This window comes from Macaca fascicularis, chromosome 9 (genome assembly GCF_037993035.2).
Source record: "Macaca fascicularis isolate 582-1 chromosome 9, T2T-MFA8v1.1".
Lineage (NCBI taxonomy): Eukaryota > Metazoa > Chordata > Mammalia > Primates > Cercopithecidae > Macaca > Macaca fascicularis.
The window spans coordinates 134,282,380-134,301,732 of record NC_088383.1 but is presented as its reverse complement, the minus strand read 5'-3'; positions in this window follow the sequence as shown (position 1 = coordinate 134,301,732).

The window sequence follows — 19,353 nt, the reverse complement described above, 5'->3', positions numbered from 1 at the left end:
CCCCACAGGCAAGGATCTGCAAGTCATGTTTCCCTTGTCTGGGAGCTGAGGGCCTCAATTGGCCACAGGCCCACCCTCCACTGAGCTCATTTATTTAGGACACCTGCCTGGGCCCGAAGGCAGTGAGTTTGCAATCCCTGCCCAAGGGAGGAGAGGCTGAAAGGAGGAGAATGTCATGGATCCTTCTCCCAGTTCCACAAATGAGGACGGCTGGTGAGTCTACTGAGCCTTCCATGAATTCTTCATGGTGAAATTCAGTTAGACATTTAAGGATAAAAGGAGAGTCATGTAAACCTAAAAATTAAAAAGCGTAACGTATATGTTCATATTGATATTTATTGTCCATGGGATTTTCAGTGAGCCTGAAACCATGGGCCCCAAAATATGGGGATTCTTTCCTAGGGGACCTTGATATCCCCAATGGACTCTAAAGGTTTGAAAAGGCTTTACTCACCTGTTTTCCTGGTGCCATGCAGGTGACCACAGAGATGAACTGGGCTACAGGTTCTGCCTGTTTCCCATTGCCTTTGCTGGCTGGGATAAGTTGTCCCCTCCTCCAGATTCTAACCCAACTTCTCATCCTCACCCTCCAGCACTTGGACTGCACTCACTAGGAATTCAGAGAGGAATTTGCCTCCACACTCTGCATGAGGGAAGAGAGTTCACCTAGGCAAATTAACTGTGTTTGCAAAGCAGAAGGTAAATGTTTAACCTACAGAGAAGATCATTCCATTTGAAAACGCCTAGTCATCCTTTTCTGCAGACAACCCATCTACCAATTATAGAGAATTAAGTTAAAATAGGTCCAGCCTGAATGTCTGCCCGGCCTCCCTTCCTGAGAATGGGGAAACCTGGTTGTGCAAGGAACTTCGAACATGGTACTCAACGCAGGCGTTTCACCAACTGTGTTAGTCTGTTCTCACGCAGCTAATAAAGACATATCCGAGACTGGCAATTTATTAAGGGAAGAGATTTAATGGACTCACGGTTCCACATGACTGGGGAGGCCTCACTATCATGGCAGAAGACAAAGGAAGAGCAAAGAGACGTCTTACATGGAGGCAGGCAAGAGGGTTTGTGCAGGGGAACTCTCATTTTTAGAACCATCAGAACTCATGAGACTTATTTACTACCATGACAACTGTATGGGGGAAACATCCCTCGTGATTCTATTTTCTCCACCTGACCCTGCCCTTGACACGTGGAGATTATTACAATACAAGATGAGATTTGGATGGGGACACAGCTGAACCCTATCATCAACTCAGGTGAGCTTTCCCCAAATTTACTTTGAATGAGTCAGGCTTTAGGGAATATCTACAGATCAGGAGCAATGGATCAAGTCTGTTTAGATCATTTTGTTAAAGGACCATAAAGCTGGATGGTGGTAGAGGACTAGCCGTTAACCAGGAAAACATCACTGAGCTGCTCAGAAAGGCAGGAGCCCATAGAGTAAGACTGTTTAGGTAGGAGTTGGAGAGATCTACATAAACACCCTTTTCACTTGATTCTTCCAAAAGATTGGGGGAAGAGGATGAAAGGAGGAGAACACAAAACCAAAAGGTCGAAGTGAGCAGAGCAATTGTGCCTGAGCTGTTGTCCTCTCCGTTCTGCCTTCTCATAGTGTTTTGTGGGGGGGGGGGTTTGTTGTTGTTTTTGTAGAGACAGGGTCTCACTATGTTGCCCAGGCTGGTCTCGAGCTCCTGGGCTCAAATGATCCTCCCGCCTCTGCCTCCCAAAATACTGGGATTACAGGTGTGATCCATGGTGCCTAGCCTTGCCCTCTCATGGCTGCTGGTCAAAACTGCCTTCATCTCTACACTCAGCACAAGTGTGCTCCCTCCACAGATTCCTCCAGTCCCCCAATTCCAGTACAATAACCTCCAGCCCCTTCTGCCACCCAGATCTCCCATGGTGCTTGGCTCCCACCTCTGCTATCTCAGCTGTTCACAGCAGGCTGTGTCTGTCAGTGGTCAGTTCCTTGGAGGTGCGGGATCCTCATCCTACTCATTTTGTGTCTCCCCTGGCCCCATATACATCCCAGAGCACCTAGAACAGTGTTGAGCCCAAAGTAAATGCTCAGTAAATGTTTGCTGAAGTAGAGAAAATGACAAGAGTTCAGAACTATAAGGAAAGATGTGGGAAATCTATAGGATAATGTATTCAAGAAAGTTTGGATACAAAATATTGCAGGGCCAGATATTCTGGTGAAAACAACATCACTCGGGAGTTGTGATCATCAGCTTAATTGCTCAGTGTGGGTCACTGAGTATCTACTCTGTGCCAGGTACCATGAGTGTTTCCATTATCTATCATAGCTGAGAAAAAAAAAAAAAAAAACATAGCAGCTGAAAACCAGGTCCTAGGACTAGGGTGAAGCAAGTGGGGGTCCTAGAGCAATTTAAGGGGGTGCTCACTCCCAGGGTCAGCCCAGAGAGTGAGCACCTCATTGCGTTTTTTGCCCCAGGGGCCTCTCCTGCCCCACCATAGTTTTCACCATGCTTAAAACGACAATTATTTTAATGTAATTCACGGTTCTGTGAAATAAAAGGGCTCAGCTGGGTGGTTCTTCTGCTAGTCTCATTTGCAATCTCTCTTGTAGTTGCAGTTGATTGGCACCTGGGCCTGGAGTCATCTAGGGGTTCTACTGAAATGCCAGGACAGCTGGGCCTCTCTCCCTCTTCATGTGGTCTCAGGGTCTCTCTATGTGGTATTGCCATGTGGTTTCTCCAGAAAGATAGTCTCACAAGGCAGTTCAGCGATCCCAACAATAAGTGTTCCAAGAAGGGGAAGCCAAAGTCCTCTTCAAGGCCTAGCCTGGGACTGGTACAACTTTGCTTCTGCAGCATGTTCTTGGTCACCTCAGTCTTAGGACCAGCCCAGATTTGATGAGTAGGAAAATAAGCATCACCTCTCAATAGAGGATGTGATAAAGAATGTGTAGCCATCTTTAATCCACCATCATGAATTAAGACAGAGAATAAGCCATTTCCCAATCCAAAGAGGAATTGCAGAAATAGGAAGGTTGGATGAACTGGGCTGGGATCTAAGCTTGCTACTTTCTCTGAGTCTCAGTTTTGTCATTTATAAATTGGAGATACTAATACCTGCCCAACAGATATTTATTGAATGTCTGCTACATGCTAAGCACTATGATAGGTACTGGAAATACAATAATGAACTTGACCCTGCTCCTAGAGAAATTATATTATAATGAGAGAAGTAGATTGTTTAAAGGGGAACCACATAAATAAATTATATGTTGGAGTAAGTTCTATGAAGAAAAGAAGAGTGTGCTGAAAGAGAGAAGACCAGGTCTGGGAGGAGAGGAGCAGACTCCTCCAGGACCAGGATAGATCAGGAAAGGTCTATTTCCAAGGTGGCATTAAGCCAAGACCTGACTGTGGAGGAGGGCTTCATCCTGAAGGGAGCTGAGCACTAGGGGAGACTGGGCAGAAGGTGGCATGGGGGACGTCGTAATTCTTTGAATGGGAAGTGAAGAGAAGGCTTTGTGGAGGGAACACGTTTGCTCGTTGGCTTACCACTAACCCTGAAAAGTTAAGTAAAAGAAAACTCTATACAAGCATTTTGCAAATACATTATAAGCAGAGAATGCCAAGCAGCAACAGCTCTAGAAGTGAATAGGATTTGCTATTGACTAATTCTATTGAAGGCTTGAATGATAGAGCAGAAATCATCCCGCTAGTGTTTTTAAGAGTAATAAAGCTGCTGCAGCCTTGCTTTCTCCCAAAGCCCTAATCTCTCAAGAATGTTTTTTCCCCATGTCAGCACCAAGAGGCACGGGGATGGTTAGAGTAACACCTCAAAACCATCACTCCTTTACCTCCATGGAACCCCCCTTTCTCATGAGGCTTTTATCATCCAGCTATATCATGTCTATCTCATCTCCATGCTGACATCTTCCCATCTCCCAATTGCTTCCCCATATTCATCAAGAGCTGACAGCTAGATCCTGTGATCCCATCTTTCTCTCCACTGCAGACCCTCCCAGCACACTGCATGGTTTAACTGTCAGCATGCATGCTCATCTAACTCAAGCCTCCTAGCTCCTTCACTGCCACCCACTCCCACGGCTTATCCTGGGCCTCATCATCACACAGAACTGCTACACTGTGGAAATACATCAGGGCACCACTCCAGCGACAGTCGCCTTACCTCCTCCTGCCCTTCTCACTTCCTCATCCCACCACACAGGCTCTGACACATTTCAAGATCCTTACAGCCCAGTGAGCTTTCCCTGGGAGTCTTTCTAGCTTCCCTTCCATCTTTCGTGATTCTAAACATCATGTTTTTCTGAGCCCTGCCTTCGTAATGTCCTCATCCTTATCATTACACCACATTTCTAAATAAACCCTGCAGTACCCCCATCCTAACTCCCCATTCTCTCCTAAACCCACTCCAGTCAGGTTTTTACCCCCATCACTGCATTAAAACTGCTCTCGGCCGGGCATGGTGGCTCATGCCTGTAATCATAGCACTTTGGGAGGCCAAGGCGGGCAGATCACTTGAGGTTAGGAGTTCGAGACCAGCCTGGCCAACATGGTGAGACCCTGTCTCTACTAAAAATATAAAAATTAGCTGGGTGTGGTGGTTGACACCTGTAATCCCAGCTACTCGGGAGGCTGAGGCAGAAGAATCTCTTGAACTCAGGTGGCAGAGGTTGCAGTGAGCTGAGATTGCACCACTGCACTCCAGCCTGGGCAACAGAGTAAGTTCTCTCTCAAAAACAAATCAAAACAAAACTGCTCTCATCAAGATTACCAAAGACCTCCATGCTGCTAAATCAGTTCCGAGATCACATCATAATTGACCTATTGGCAGTATTTCCTTCTCCTTGTTACATTTTCCTCACATTCTCTCTGGGTTTCTCTCATTTTTTTTTCTTTGATAAAATTTTTTATTTTCAATTTTTGAAAAAAATTTTGTAGAGACAGGGTCTCACTATGTTGCCCAGGCTGGTCTCAAACTCCTGGCCTCAAGAGATCCTCCTACCTTAGCCTCCCAAAGTACTGGTATTATAGGTATAAGCCACTGCACCCAGCCTCTCCATGCTAATTGCTGCTTCTTGGACTTTTGCTGGTTTTTCTTCTTCACCCAACTTAATTCTGAAGTGCCCCAGTGGTCAGTCGTTGGTCTTCAACTCTGTGTCCACACTTACTCTCTCAATAATCTCACCCAGACCTTAAATGAAATGTATATGCTGACAATTCCAAAAATATGCATGTCTCTAGCCCATATGTATCCCCTAAACTCAATACTTAAATATCCAATAGCCTACTCAGCAAACCTCTCAAACTCAACATGTCCACAACTGAACTTCTGATTTTTTTCCCCAAAAAATATTTGTACCATCCCCAGTCTTCTCCAACTCGATTGGCACTAACTCTATCTTTACAAATTTCCAGGTCATATTTCTTGGAGTAAAATTATATTTCTCTCAAACCCCACATTCTAACTTGAAAATAGATCCAATTCTGGTCATTTCTGAATAACTCCATTCAAACAGACCCTTATTCAGAAACAAAATATGAAAATATGACTACCTAAAGGCACTGGAAAGCAACCCAGAGAAGGCCGATTCTGGAGAGGAATGAACACTTGGGAGAAGGGAATGATGGTGGATGAGTTTCTCCATCTTTTGTGAATGTTATCCAGGTGAAGGCTCAAATATACACTACGTTGAGCAGTTAAAAGTCCAATAGAAAACACTTGGCCTTTCTGATTTAAAGGATCAGAGGAGAGAGTTGAAGGCAGTCATATCTGATAAGAAACGAGGGGAGAAATGTTGGAAAAAAGAGAACTGCAAAAGTGAAGCCCCAGATGCTGGGTACAAACACAACCCAAATCCCTGGCTGACACTACACCGTGCATGAGAAGGACAGATTCCAAGAGGCCCAGCTAAGGCTGAAAGGCTGCACTGATATTTGAGTTGCCCCCTACCACAGGGAAAACAGAGTTTGTACTTTGTCTCCAGCCGAGTTAAGTGCCTGTTTAAACAAAAAAGAAAGATAGAAAATCACCCTTCAAAGGAATATAAAGAAACCCAGTGTGTTCACAAGATAACGTTCTCAATGTCAAGATACAATCTGACCAGGTACAGTGGCTCACACCTGTAATCCCAGCACTTTGGGAGGCCAAGGCGGGTGGATCGCTTGAAGTCAGGAGTTCGAGACCAGCCTGGCCAACATGAGGAAACCCTGTCTCTACTAAAAATACAAAAATTAGCCAGGCATGGTGGTGTGCACCTGTAATCCCAGCTACTCAGGAGGCTAAGGCAGGAGAATTGCTTGAACCCAGGAGGCAGATGTTGCAGTGAGCTGAGATTGTGCCACTGCATGCCAGCCTGGGCAACAGAGCCAGACTCTGTCTCATAAAAAAAAAAAAAAAAAAGATACAATCCAAGATGACTCAACAAACAAAACAGTCAGAAAAATACAACCTATTTTCAAGAGAAAAGACAATTTTTTAAAGACTACCTCCTCTGTATTTCAAATGGTTCGTGATAAACATGTTGTAAGATATTAAAAATATACATGTCCAGAATCTAATGCCATCTGACCACCTCCACTGTCGTTGCCCTGTTTAAAGTCACCATCATCTATTGCTGGGAACACTGCCCCAGCCTCCAAACAGATCTCCCTGTTTCTACCTTTGCCCCTCATAGTCTACTCCCAACATAGTATCCAGAGAAATCCTCTAACAAAATAAGTCAGATCATACCAGCCCTCTGCTCAAAACTCTTTAATAGCTATCATCTCACTCATTGTCAGCTGAAGCCCTCACAATGGCAAATACAGCCCTAGATGAGCTATCCCCCTCTACCTCTTTAACCTCTTCTCCTCTGTTTCTTTCCCTCGCTCCCTCTGTGCCAGCCACATCAGCCTTCTTGCTGTTCCTTAAATACCCAAGCCGTGCTGCCACCTTAGAGTCTAGTATTCCCTCTGCCTGGACACTCTTCCCCCAGACACCTGCTTGGTTAGCTCTCTCTCCTGCTCCAAGTCTTTGCTCAAATTTCACTTTCCCTGACCCCAGCCCCCACTGAACACTACAACCTGCTTCCACGCCCCCTCCCCAAACCTCTTCAGCTGCTCTAATTTTCCTTTTTTCCGTATGACCCATCCCCTTCTGACATATGATGTAATTTCACTCGTGGTTGTGTTATGTCTTCCCAGCTAGATTATAAGCTCCAAGGATAAAAATCATTGTCTGTTTTGTTCACTAATTTGTCCCAAGTGCCTAGTCCAGTGCCTGGTTCAGAGTAGGCACTCAATAACTGGGGAAATGAATGAATACATTAAATATTGCTAAAGAAAAATCATACAATTGTGAGGACTGATGCCATCTAAATCAATGTCATGCTAAGCACACACTCCTGTCTCTCCTCCCTTACAAGTTCCCATAGAAATCACAAAATTTGAGATATTTTTAAAGAAAAACAAAGAAACACAAAAACAAACCAGTCCTGAAAAACAAGAAATAGAGTCTGCAGCTGACCAGATAATTAGAGAAAACTCTAGAAGATCAGCTACAGATGAGACTGGATTGATGATTAAACAAAGCAGGTAGTCAACAAACACGTATCCAGCATCTTCTATGATTAGACACTGTCCTAAGTGCTAAGGTATGGCTGTCAGTGAATGTTCAACTCTCAAAGAGTGTGGGGAATGTAGGAAAAAATAAGCAAGGAAAAAATAAATATTGTTTTATGTGCATAACCGCTATAAAGAAAATAATGCCTGATAATTTGACAGAGTACTTAAGTGGTTGAATCCTAGTAATAACAGGAAAAGGAGTAGGAAATGACATTCATAAGGTAGACAAGGGCCAGATCATATTTGAAACCCTGCAAGTTGAAATGGGAAGCCAGTGGATGGATAAAAGCAGAGAAGTGACATGGTTAGATATAGAGTTTTAAAAGATCTCTCCAGTTTCTGAGTATAGGATGAATTACAGGGGAAGAAGACAAGAGTAGAAGTAGGGAGATGGTTTAGGAGACAATGACAGTAATCTAGGCAGATGAAGACCACAGTGGGGCAAGGGAAGAGCAGTGAAGATGCAAGAAATAGTTTCAGTTGTGAATATGTGTGCAGCTACTGCCAAAAGGAATTGCTAATACATTGGATGCAAGGTGTGAGGGAAAGAGAGGAATTTATGGTGAATACTGCTTTTGGCCTGATCAACCAATGGATGGTGATACCATTTACTGAAATGCAAAAGACGTGGGTAGGCTCAAACACACATGCCATGGTTTGCCAAAGTTATCTAGGGGGCTTTCCCCAGAAAGCATATCCAGATTCTAATACTTGGGGTTTATAAACTGGCAGTTTTCACTCTGTAAGAAACATTGGCATAAAATAGGCTATGATAGAATCTGCAGTTAGTAAGAAAGGAAAATTACAGTTTAATCTCCTTCATGAACATAGACACAAAAGGCCTAAACAAATATAAACAAATCAAATTCAATGATAGATAACAAGGATAAGACATCATTATTAAGTAGGGTTTATTCTAAGAATGCAAAGTTGGTTTAACATTTAAATTCAATCAAAATAATGTACTACATTATCAAATTATATAATCACCTCAATAGATGCAGAAAAAGCATTTAATGAAATTCAATACCCATTCATAATAAAAATAGAAATAGTAGAGAACTCTAAGCTCAGAGCATCAAACAAAAAGCAGAAAAATATAATTTAGTGAACATCATAATTTGTTGGAAACATTTTTCCAGGACATTGGGAATGAGACAAGATTGCCTACTACAACTTTGGTTCAACATTGTACTGAAGGTCTTAATTGCTATAATAAGGCAAAAAATAAAAGTTTAAGGATAAAGGAAGAAAAAACAAAACTACCTTTAGTCAAACACGTGTTCAAATATTAGAAAATCGGAACGAATATTCAGCGAAGTGAATTTAAGGTCGTTGGATATATGCTTAATATACAGAAATTGATTGTGCCAGCAACACACACATAGAAATTAAAATTTTAAATTCTATCATTTATGATAGCATCCATAAACAAAATATCTAGGAATAAAGCTAACAAAAGATGTTGCAAAATCTATAAACACAAAAACTGGCAAAACTTTCATGGAAATTAAAGACTTGAAAGAAGGAAGGAAGGAACAAAAGAAGGGAGAGAGGAAAGAAGGGAGACCTAAACCAATTATGGTATATAGCAAATTTATGAATTTGAAGAGTCAATATTATGAAGACATAAATTGTTCCAAAATTGAGTTTTAAGTTCAATGCAATTCCAATCAAAATTCAGAAGTCTGTTTAAATGTGTGTGCAAACTGACAAGTTGATTCTAAAATTTAGAAGGAAATGATAAATGCCCAAAATCACCAAGACAATCGTAAAGAAGAATAAGACTGGAGGACTCACATTACCAGATATCAAAATTCATTACAAAGCTACAGCAATCAAGGCATGTGGTATTGGTGCAATGATGGGCAGATAGAGCAATGGAACAGAACACCGAATTCAGAAACAGATCCACATGCATACTGTCACTAAATTTATGACCAAGGAGACACAACAGTACAATGGAAAAAGATGATCCTTCCAACGAATAAAACTGAGTCAATTGAATATCCATGTGGGAAAACTGCATCATAACCACTACCTCACACAATTAACAAAAAGCAATCCTAGGTGAATTGAAGGTCAACTTGTGAAAGGGCAAACAATAAAGCTTTTAGAAAATAAAGGATAATATCTTCGTGGCTTTGAAGTAGGCAGAGATATCTTATGCATAACATAAAAAGCACTAACCATTAAGGGAAAAAGTTGATAAGTTAAACCACTAAAAATTAATAACTTCTAGTCATCACACGACATCATTAAGAGTATAAAAAAGATAAGCCATGAGGATTGACAGGGGACTCACTTCCAAAATATATAAAGAATTCCTATACCAATAAGAGAAAGATACAGAATCCAGTAGAAAACTGGGCAAGAGACTTGACTAGGCACTTCACAAAAGAAGTTATCTAACTGGCCTAAAAATATATGGAAAATTTCTAAACTCATTAGGCATTAGGGAAATGCAAATTAAAACCACTATGAAATACTAATACATAGTCACCAGAATGACTCAAATTAAAAAGACTGATACTACCAAGTGCTGGTGAAGATATGGAGCAACTGAATCTCTCATACATTGCTGGTGGGAATTTGACAGTATCTATTCTGTCTGAATATATACACATTCTATAGCTCAACAATCTACTACTTAATGGAAATGTGTACAATATGTTCCTTAAAATACGTACAAGAATGTTTATAGCCATGCTACTTTTAAAAGCCAAAACCTGAAAACAACTTTGGTAGTAGAACTATTAAATAAATTATGATGTAGTCCTATGGAATACATATACTTTTGGCCTGATCAACCAATGGATGGCAGATGAACAAATGATTACTACTCACAACAACATGGGTGAAATTCACAAACATAATGTTGAGTGAAAGAAAACACTCTATGGATGTGTTCACTTTGTGAAAATTTATTGAGTTTTATAATTATAATTTGTGTCCTTTTTAGTATTTGTGCAGAAAGTTTACTTTAAATAAAAATGAATATTAAACTCATAACAAAATGATCCATCTGATAAAATAATAGCCAAAAAACAAAAACTTTTAGAAATTAAAAATATTATGGGCTAGGTGTGGTGGCTTACACCTGTAATCCCAGCACTTTGGGAGGCTGAGGCAGGAGGATCACTTGATCTCAGGAGTTCAAGACCAGCCTGGGAAACATTGCAAAACCTCATCTCTACAAAAAATACAAAAATTAGCCAGGCACGGTGGTTCACACATGTAGTCACAGCTACTAGGAAGACTGGGGTGGGAGGATCACTTGAGCCCAGAAGGTCAAGGCTACAGTGCAACATTGAGTATGCCACTGAACTACAGCCTGGGCATCAGAGTGAAACCCTAGCTCAAAAAAAATTATTATGCAAAAAAAATTCAGTAGACCACCTGAATAATACAATGAGCGTGGCTAAAACCCAGACTGATAGGCTGGAATAGGGATCAGCAAACTCTTTCTGTAAAGGACCACAAAGTTAATACTTTAGGCGTTGTGGGTCATACAGTCTCTGTGACAGCTACTCAACTTTGCCTTTTGAGTGACCATAGACAATATGTAAATAAATGGGCATGGCTTGTGTTTCAACAAAACTTTATACATGAATTCTGAAATTTCATGTAATTTTCACCTGCCATGAAACATTATTATTTCTTTTATTTTTTCAATTTTTCTTTTTAAGTTTATAAAGAAAATAGGTTTAATCGACTCACAGTTCTGCAGGCTGTACAGGAGGCATGGCTGAGAGGCCTCAGGAAACTTACAATCATGGCAGAAGGCAAAGGGGAAGCAAGCACATCTTCACGTGGCCAGCAGAGAAACATGGATGGCAGGAGAGAGTCAATCATCTGAAATCCATTATTAACTCAAGGGTCATAAAAAAATAGGCAGTGGGCCAGATTTGCCCCATTGGCTGTAGTTTACAGACCCTTGGTCTACAAGATCTAGCCAAGGAAAACTTACATAATTTATGGTGGAGAAAAACAGAAAATCAGAAAAAAAGAAATAAGTATGATAGACCCAAAAGGTAAAACATTCATTTAGTTAGCATTCCAGAAGCAGGGAAAAGACAGTAAATAAAGGTGAAAGCAGTGCCCAGGGGATGAGTCAAAGAAGGTCCACACCTAGATATTTTTGGTGACATTTCAGAACTCTAGAGATAAAGAGGAAATTCCCTACTGTTCCAGAGAGAAAAAAGCATTTTACCTGGTTAACCTTGAGAGTTCAGGCTGAACTCAGACACACTGAATGCTGGAAGATGGTGAAACAAGGTCTTAAAGTTCTTAGAAAAGTGTTTTGGAGTCGAGAAGTCCATGCGTAGCCAAACTGTCAGTGAAATGTGAGGGCAAATAAAGATACCTTTGGAAATGTAAGGAATCAACAGTATCTCTGGTGTAACGTGAAGATCCTGAGACAGCTTTATTCTTGATTCCCTGGGAATCAGTATGGGCATGTTTCTTAAGTGCACTGCTGTGATGGAGACGTTTAGAATTGCAGACACAGTTCGCTGCTTGCACTACAACTATGACTTCCCACGCACTTTGCTAACAAACCCCAATTTTCTTGAAAATAAGATGGCAATGTACTTCAGGCAGACAGTTCGGAAGGTTAACTATTAATTAGTCTAAACTATTCATCCATTCTCTTTGCTACTGGATCAGTCAGGGGTAGGCATGTGATGAAATTCTGCTTCTGAGATATTAGGGGAAACTTCTGGAAAGCTCCTGAGCAAGATTTTCCTTGCAGATAAAAAGAAACACACAGGAGAAAATGACTCTTCCTCTCCTGCTCACACTGCTGTGTCTGCCCAAGAAGCAGTGAGCTGAGGCACCTATCTGTACCATCAGGTGACAAGCCTGAGAACAATAGGTAACATGAGATTATGACACAGTGGAAAAATAGAAAGCACCTGGGTCTTTGATAATATCTGAGCTGCTTAATTAACCCACCCTTGAACCAGTCTACCTCCAGAATTCCTGGTACATGAGATAATAGCATTGCCTTTGTTTAAGTCACTTCTAGTTGGATTTTCTGTTATTTCCAACCAAAAGCATCCAACTGATAGAAGTGATGAAGTAAGACTGGACAGCATTTATCCACCTACATATTTGTAAAACTATGCCTGTCTGACCAGACGTGGTGGCTCATGCCTGTAATCTCAGCACTTTGGGAGGCTGATGCAGGAGGATTGCTTGAGGCCAGGAGTTCAAGACCAGCCTGGGCAACTTAGCAAGACCCTATCTCTAGAATAAATAAATAAATAACAATAAAAAATTTAAAACTATGCCTCTCAGACCTAAACTAGGGCCATAGAAGAAGGGATGCTGGGGCTACTGAGAAGGACAGGCTGCTAGTTTGGGGCCTCTCTGGTCTAGAAAGAAAAAATAATCTGAGTAAAATGGTCAAAATCCATTAAGGCAAAGTATTATTGGTAAGATCAGGATGGACTCGAATGTCAGATGCTGAAATGTTGGAGCAGCAAAAGCCTCACTGCAAAACCCAAGCCCTGCATGAGGGTAGGACAAGAACATTGGTTGCCTGAGCTCTAGGGAAACAGTAGCTAAATTACGAAGACCTCTCAGGACTTACAACCACTTCCATCCAGCCAGGACTTAGGTAGGACAACAGAAAGATTCTCTGCAAACTGCCTGTAAGCACCTGGTTGACATTCATTCACCTTACAGAAGTTGCTCATTCTAGGATCTGCACAGCCAGAATAAGGGGGCAAGCATCAGCCCATTGTCTTGGGGTCACTCTCCTGGGCTCTTCAGTATCCAGTACACACACAAACAACTCAACTCAATGCCATTTCCTCAAGGGTCTTCTAGCCACAGCTGAAGCCATCAGAAGACAGGCAGCTGGGCTTTGATTTTTCAGTGATATTCCTTGAGAACTCACCAGATTTGTCAAGAAAAGGATATGATTTAATGGCCATGATGACCATTGAAGTGAAATCATTTTATGCTTATGTACCAACCAGTGTAGTGATTCTCAACCCTGGAGGCATCCTACAATCACCTGGAAATTCTGATTTAATTTGTCCAGAGTGGAGCCTGGGCAAGGTTTTTGTTAATAGCTCACCAGGTGATATTAATGTGTTTCACAAGACAAAACCCTTTTGCTAGGAGATAGGTCATGCGAGTTAAATGTGTGGGCAGGGATAGGCTGTGGTTAGGCATTACTGGAGGGCTGAATCCTTTCTAATTCCCATAGTTGTTTGAGGGATAGTGAAATCAAATCTAGATCTGTTTGATTGCAAAGCCCATGGGCATAACAAGTAAGATCTACTTCTTTGCATCCCCCTCAAACTATCTCTAGTTTGTTATTGTTGTTATTGTTGCTGTCATTAATTTGGATTTGGAAATAACTCAAGAAAGTCAGACACAGCTAAGAAATATATGCAGTCCTCAGATTAGAAACAAGCTGTTTTCCAAGATTTTGGTTGTTAAGTCAGCCATTTGTTGTATATAAAGGGTCAATCAATGGAGGACTGCTCTTTTCATTTTGTTTTTGTTTTGTCTTACTTACTTTTTTCTGCTATTCACAACTTGACCATAGAGCGCGTCTCCCACGCTGACTTTGTCCTTCATTACTTATTGTCCAGTTCACACAGGGATGTGCTGGATCGGCTTTTACCAGCTCACAGCAGCTAACTGTGCACATCCCTTCCCCACTCTGCATTTGGTGACATTACATTGGGAGCCTGAAGTCATCTGTGGTAGAAGTGTTTATGCCATGGAAATCAGCAGATGCTACAAATCAGGGCTTCTTCCCCAGGGAGCCCATTGTTAAATATTCACTAGCACACCACTGAGTTCACCTCTTCATATGTTAAGAAGCCCACAAAGCAGATGAAGAGGCTACTCACTGTTCCCCAGGGAGGACTGACTCTGTGCATCTCTCTTCCCTCTCTACTACCACCCTTCTAAATTATGGTAAGCAATAAGAAGGGTCTAAGTCAACAAAGGAAGCAAATGAGAGGAAGACCTTCAGCCAGAGTGGGGCATGGGACACTTCCCAACCTTGCCTCTTGTCCCAGCTGCATGACAGCAACCCACTCTAGAAGGGCTTCAGTGGCCTCTAGCAGGCAGGACTGGACCCAGCTTTGTCACCTGCCCTGGCCTTCCCCGGATGCTGAGGCATAGGTTGCTTCAAGGTCCTACTGGACTGCCACACTCACGCCACCTGAAAGTGTGGAAAGGGTAATGTCCCTGGGGTAAACCTTTGAATAATGGGAGACAGAAACCCTTGGAGCCCTTGGAAGACAGGCCTGCAATGTCAGACAGTCCACTGTGCTTCATAGGCCAGAGCATCCCACATGGCTCTCCCTGCTACCCTGTGCCACATCCCTTCTCTGAGGCTTCTCCTACCTGGGATTGCATTTCCTAGCAAGGTGGTAGCTCCTTAGCCCTTGCCTCTGTATAGCCCGGACTAGGACGAAATTTATGGAGGAGAGAGAACAGATGGTGAGGTGGAGCTGCTGAGGCTCAGCTGTGGGAGCAGTAGCCAAGAGCACTGCTCGAAGGAGCTGGAGCCCTGGGCGGGAATGGGGCTGGTCTACCCTCACAGACCCTGGATGCCCACGAACAAAATACACTCTGCATGATGGAGGACAGGACAGAAAAATAGGCAGGAAAAAATATTAGGGAATTTAATGTCATCTGTAGTTTTAACCAAGGATCAGAACTCCACTCGAGGCAACTCTGGAAATAAATACATGGTCAGACGACATCAGGAAGGATGAATCCACACTGTACAAGACACTCAGCAAAACAGAGAGCCAGGACACTGCCAAAGACTCATACCATGAAAAAAAAGAGTTCAAATTTAAGTACCCTGAAAAGGAATTGACAGTGCAATGCAATCCATGAAATTTGATTGGATCCTGGTTCCAAAAAGAAAAACAATGGACACATATATGACATTGAAACAGCTGGGGAAAACCGGAGTGGTTATTAGATGACTTAAAATTGCTTTGGTTTTCTTAAGCATGATGAAAGTACCATGATTATATTGGGAAAATGTCCTTACTTTTTAGGAGATACATGCTGAGTACTTAGGAATAAAGTATCATTTTGACTCCAACTTACTTTCAAATAGTTCAGAAAATCAATACATGTGTTTCAGTACAGATACATACACTATAAACACAGGCACTCACACCTATAGGTAAAACAAATATATCAACCTGTTGTCAGCGGTTCTCGGTGAATCTAAATAAAGGATATCCAGGTGTTTATTGTACTATGATTTATTTAAATTCTTCAATTTATAATAAAGTGGAAGAGGGGAAACAATAGACCAATAGCATCAAGATTCCAAGTGAAATGTTTTCTTTATTTAAAAAATGTATACATGTATGTACCCATATATATAATTTCACATAAATGCATAAAAGTACTCATATCGCTGATGCTTTTTAAAATATCGTCTAAGGCTGTGCGTGGTGACCCATGCCTGTAATCCCAGCACTTTGGGGGGCCAAGGCAGGTGTACTGCTTGAGCTCAGGAGTTCGAGACCAGCCTGAGTAACATGGCAAAACTCCATCTCTACAAAAAGTACAAAAATTAGCTGGGTGTGGTGGCACACACCTGTAGTCCCACCTACTTGTGACACTGAGGCAGGAGGATCACTTGAGCTCAGGAGGTGGAGTTGGCAGTGAACCGAGATAGTACCACTGCACTACAGCCTAGGTGACAGAGTGAGACTCTGTCTCAAAAATAAAAATAGCCAGGTGCAGTGGCTCACGCCGGTAATCCCTGCACTTTGGGAAACCGAGATGGGTAGATCCCTTGAGGTCAGGAGTTCAAGACCAGCCTGGCCAACATGGTGAAACCCCGTCTACTAAAAATATAAAAATTGGCCAGACGTGGTGGTGCAGGTCTGTAATCCCACCTACTCAGGAGGCTGAGGCACAAGAATCACTTGACCCTGGGAGGCAGAGGTTGCAATGAGCTGAGATTGCGCTGCTGCACTCCAGCCTCGGCGACAGTGAGAGTCTATCTCAAAAATAAATAAATTAAGTAAATAAAATAAAATGCTGCAGTAGTCCGTTTTCACAGTGCTATAAAGAACTGCCCGAGACTGGGCAATTTATAAAGGAAAGAGGTTTAATTGACTCACAGTTCAGCATGGCTGGGGAGGCCTCAGGAAACTTACAATCATGGCAGAAGGGGAAGGGGAAGCAAGGCACCTTCTTCACAAGGCAGCAGGAAGGAGAATGAATGCAGGAGGAACTACCAAACACTTATAAAACCATCAGATATTATGAGAACTCACTCGTTATCACGAGAACAGCATGGGGGAAACCGCCCTCATGATTCAATCACCTCCCATCAGGTCCCTCCCTCCGACTCAGGGATTATGGGGGTTACAATTCAAGATAAGGTTTTGGGTGGGGACACAGCCAAACCACATCTAATACCATCTAATTTTTTGTCTTCCTTTGTTTCCTGATTCACCCTTGTGCCTCTCCTTTTCCTTCCCACTTCATATGGGCTCTGCAACATCAACACAAATAACCTATGCTAGCAATTTAGAATGAGCCTTTCTTAATGTTCCATGCTCATAGAATCATATGCAGAGATAAATATCCACATGTATGTACACATCGACATATATATGTATATACATGTAAGGGAGTTGAAACTTTCACAAGCATGGTATTACTAGTATTTTAATTTTAAACACTCTGGTGGGTGTAAGTGATGACACATTATTTAATTTGCAATTCCTTTACCACTCATAAATTTAAGACTTTTTTCATGTTTCCTGGTTTTTCTGAGTTGTTCTTTCTTGAACTGCCTATACACATCCTTTATCCATGTTTTTATGGTTGCTTCTATCAGCTTTTTATTGTCAATTTGTAACAGCTATTTGTATAAAGTATTGCTAGAATGGACAAAATTTATTTTTTGTATATTTATCTTAAAACCATCCACCTTCTGAATTTTTCTTTAAAATATAGTTCACTTGGCTCTTCTCATCCCCTGATTCCACCAACCTTGACTAGAAAATATTTTTTTAAAAAAAAATCTATCAATACAACAATAAGAAATACAAATTTTGGTAGTTTGTTCCTAAGTGGATTTTTTTCTAGGTTTCTTTTTTTCAACTTTTATTTTAGTTTTTATTTTATTTTATTTATTTATTTTTTGAGATGGAGTTTCACTCTTGTTGCCCAGGCTGGAGCGTAAACGGCGCAATCTCGGCTTACTGCAACATCCACCTCCTGGGTTCAAGCAGTTCTCCTGCCTCAGCCTCCCGAGTAGCTGGGATTGCAAGCACTCGCCACCACACCCAGCTATTTTCTGTATTTTTAGAAATACAGAAACATGGTTTCACCATGTTGGCCAAGCTGGTCTCAAACTCCTGACTTCAGGTGATCCATCTGCCTCGGACTCTCAAAGTGCTGGGATTACAGGCATGAGCCACCGCACCCGGCCTTCAACTTTTATTTTAGATTCAAGGGGTTCATATGCAGGGTTGTTACCTGGGTATATTGTGTGACGCTGAAGTTTGAGGTACAAATGATCGTGTCTCCCAGATACTGGGCATAGTACCCAGTATTTAGTTTTTCAGTCCTTGTCCCTCATCTTTTCCCCATCTAGTAGTCCCCAACGTCTACTGTTGCCATCTTTATATCCATGAGTACCAAATGTTTAGCTCCCACTTATAAGTGAGAATGCGCAGTATTTGGTTTTCTGTTTCTGGGTTAATTTTGCTTAGAATAATGGCCTCCAGCTGCATCCATGTTGCTGCAAAGGATATGATTTCATTCTTTTTTATGACTGCATAGTATTCCATGGAGTTTATATACCACATTTTCTTATTCCAGTCCACCATTGATGGGCACCTAAGTTGATTCCATGTCTTCATTATTGTGAATGGTGCTGTGATGAACATGCAAATGCTGTGTCTTTTGATAGAATGATTTGTTTTCTTTTGAATATATGCCCAAGAATGAGATTGCTGGGTCAAATGGTAGTTCTAAGTTCTTTGATAAATTTCCAAACTGCTTTCCACAGTGGCTGAACTAATTTACATTCTCACCAACAGTGTACAGCTATTCCCTTTTCTCTGCAGCCTCAACAGCATCTGACTTTTAATAATAGCCATTCTGACTGGTGTGAGATGGTATCTTATTGTGGTTTTGATTTGTATTTCTCTGACGATTAGTGATATAGAACATTTTTTCATGTTTGTTGGCCATTTGTGCGTCTTTTTTTGAGAAGTGACTGTTGATGTCGTTTGTCCATTTTTTAATGGGGTTATTTGTTTTTTACTTGTTCAATTATTGGAGTTCTTTATAGATTCTCAATATTAGACCTTTGTCAGATGCATAGTTCGCAACTGTTTTCTAGCATTCTGTAGGTCGTCCATCTACACTGTTGATAGTTTCATTTGCTGTGCAGAAACTCTTTAGTTTAATTAGGTCCCACTTGTGAATTTTCGTTTTTCTTGTAATTGTTTTTGAGGATTTAGTCATGAAGTATTTCCCAAGGCCAATGTCCAGAATGGTGTTTCCTCGGTTTTCTTCTAGGATTCTTACAGTTTGAGGTCTTATATTTAAGTCTTTAATACATCTTGAGTTAATTTTTGTATATGGTGAAATGTAGCGATCTAGCTTCATTATTCTGCATATGGCTAGCCAGTTATCCCAGCTCCATTTGTTGAATAAGGAGTCCTTTCCCCATTGCTTATTTTTGTTAACATTGTCAAAGCTCAGTTGG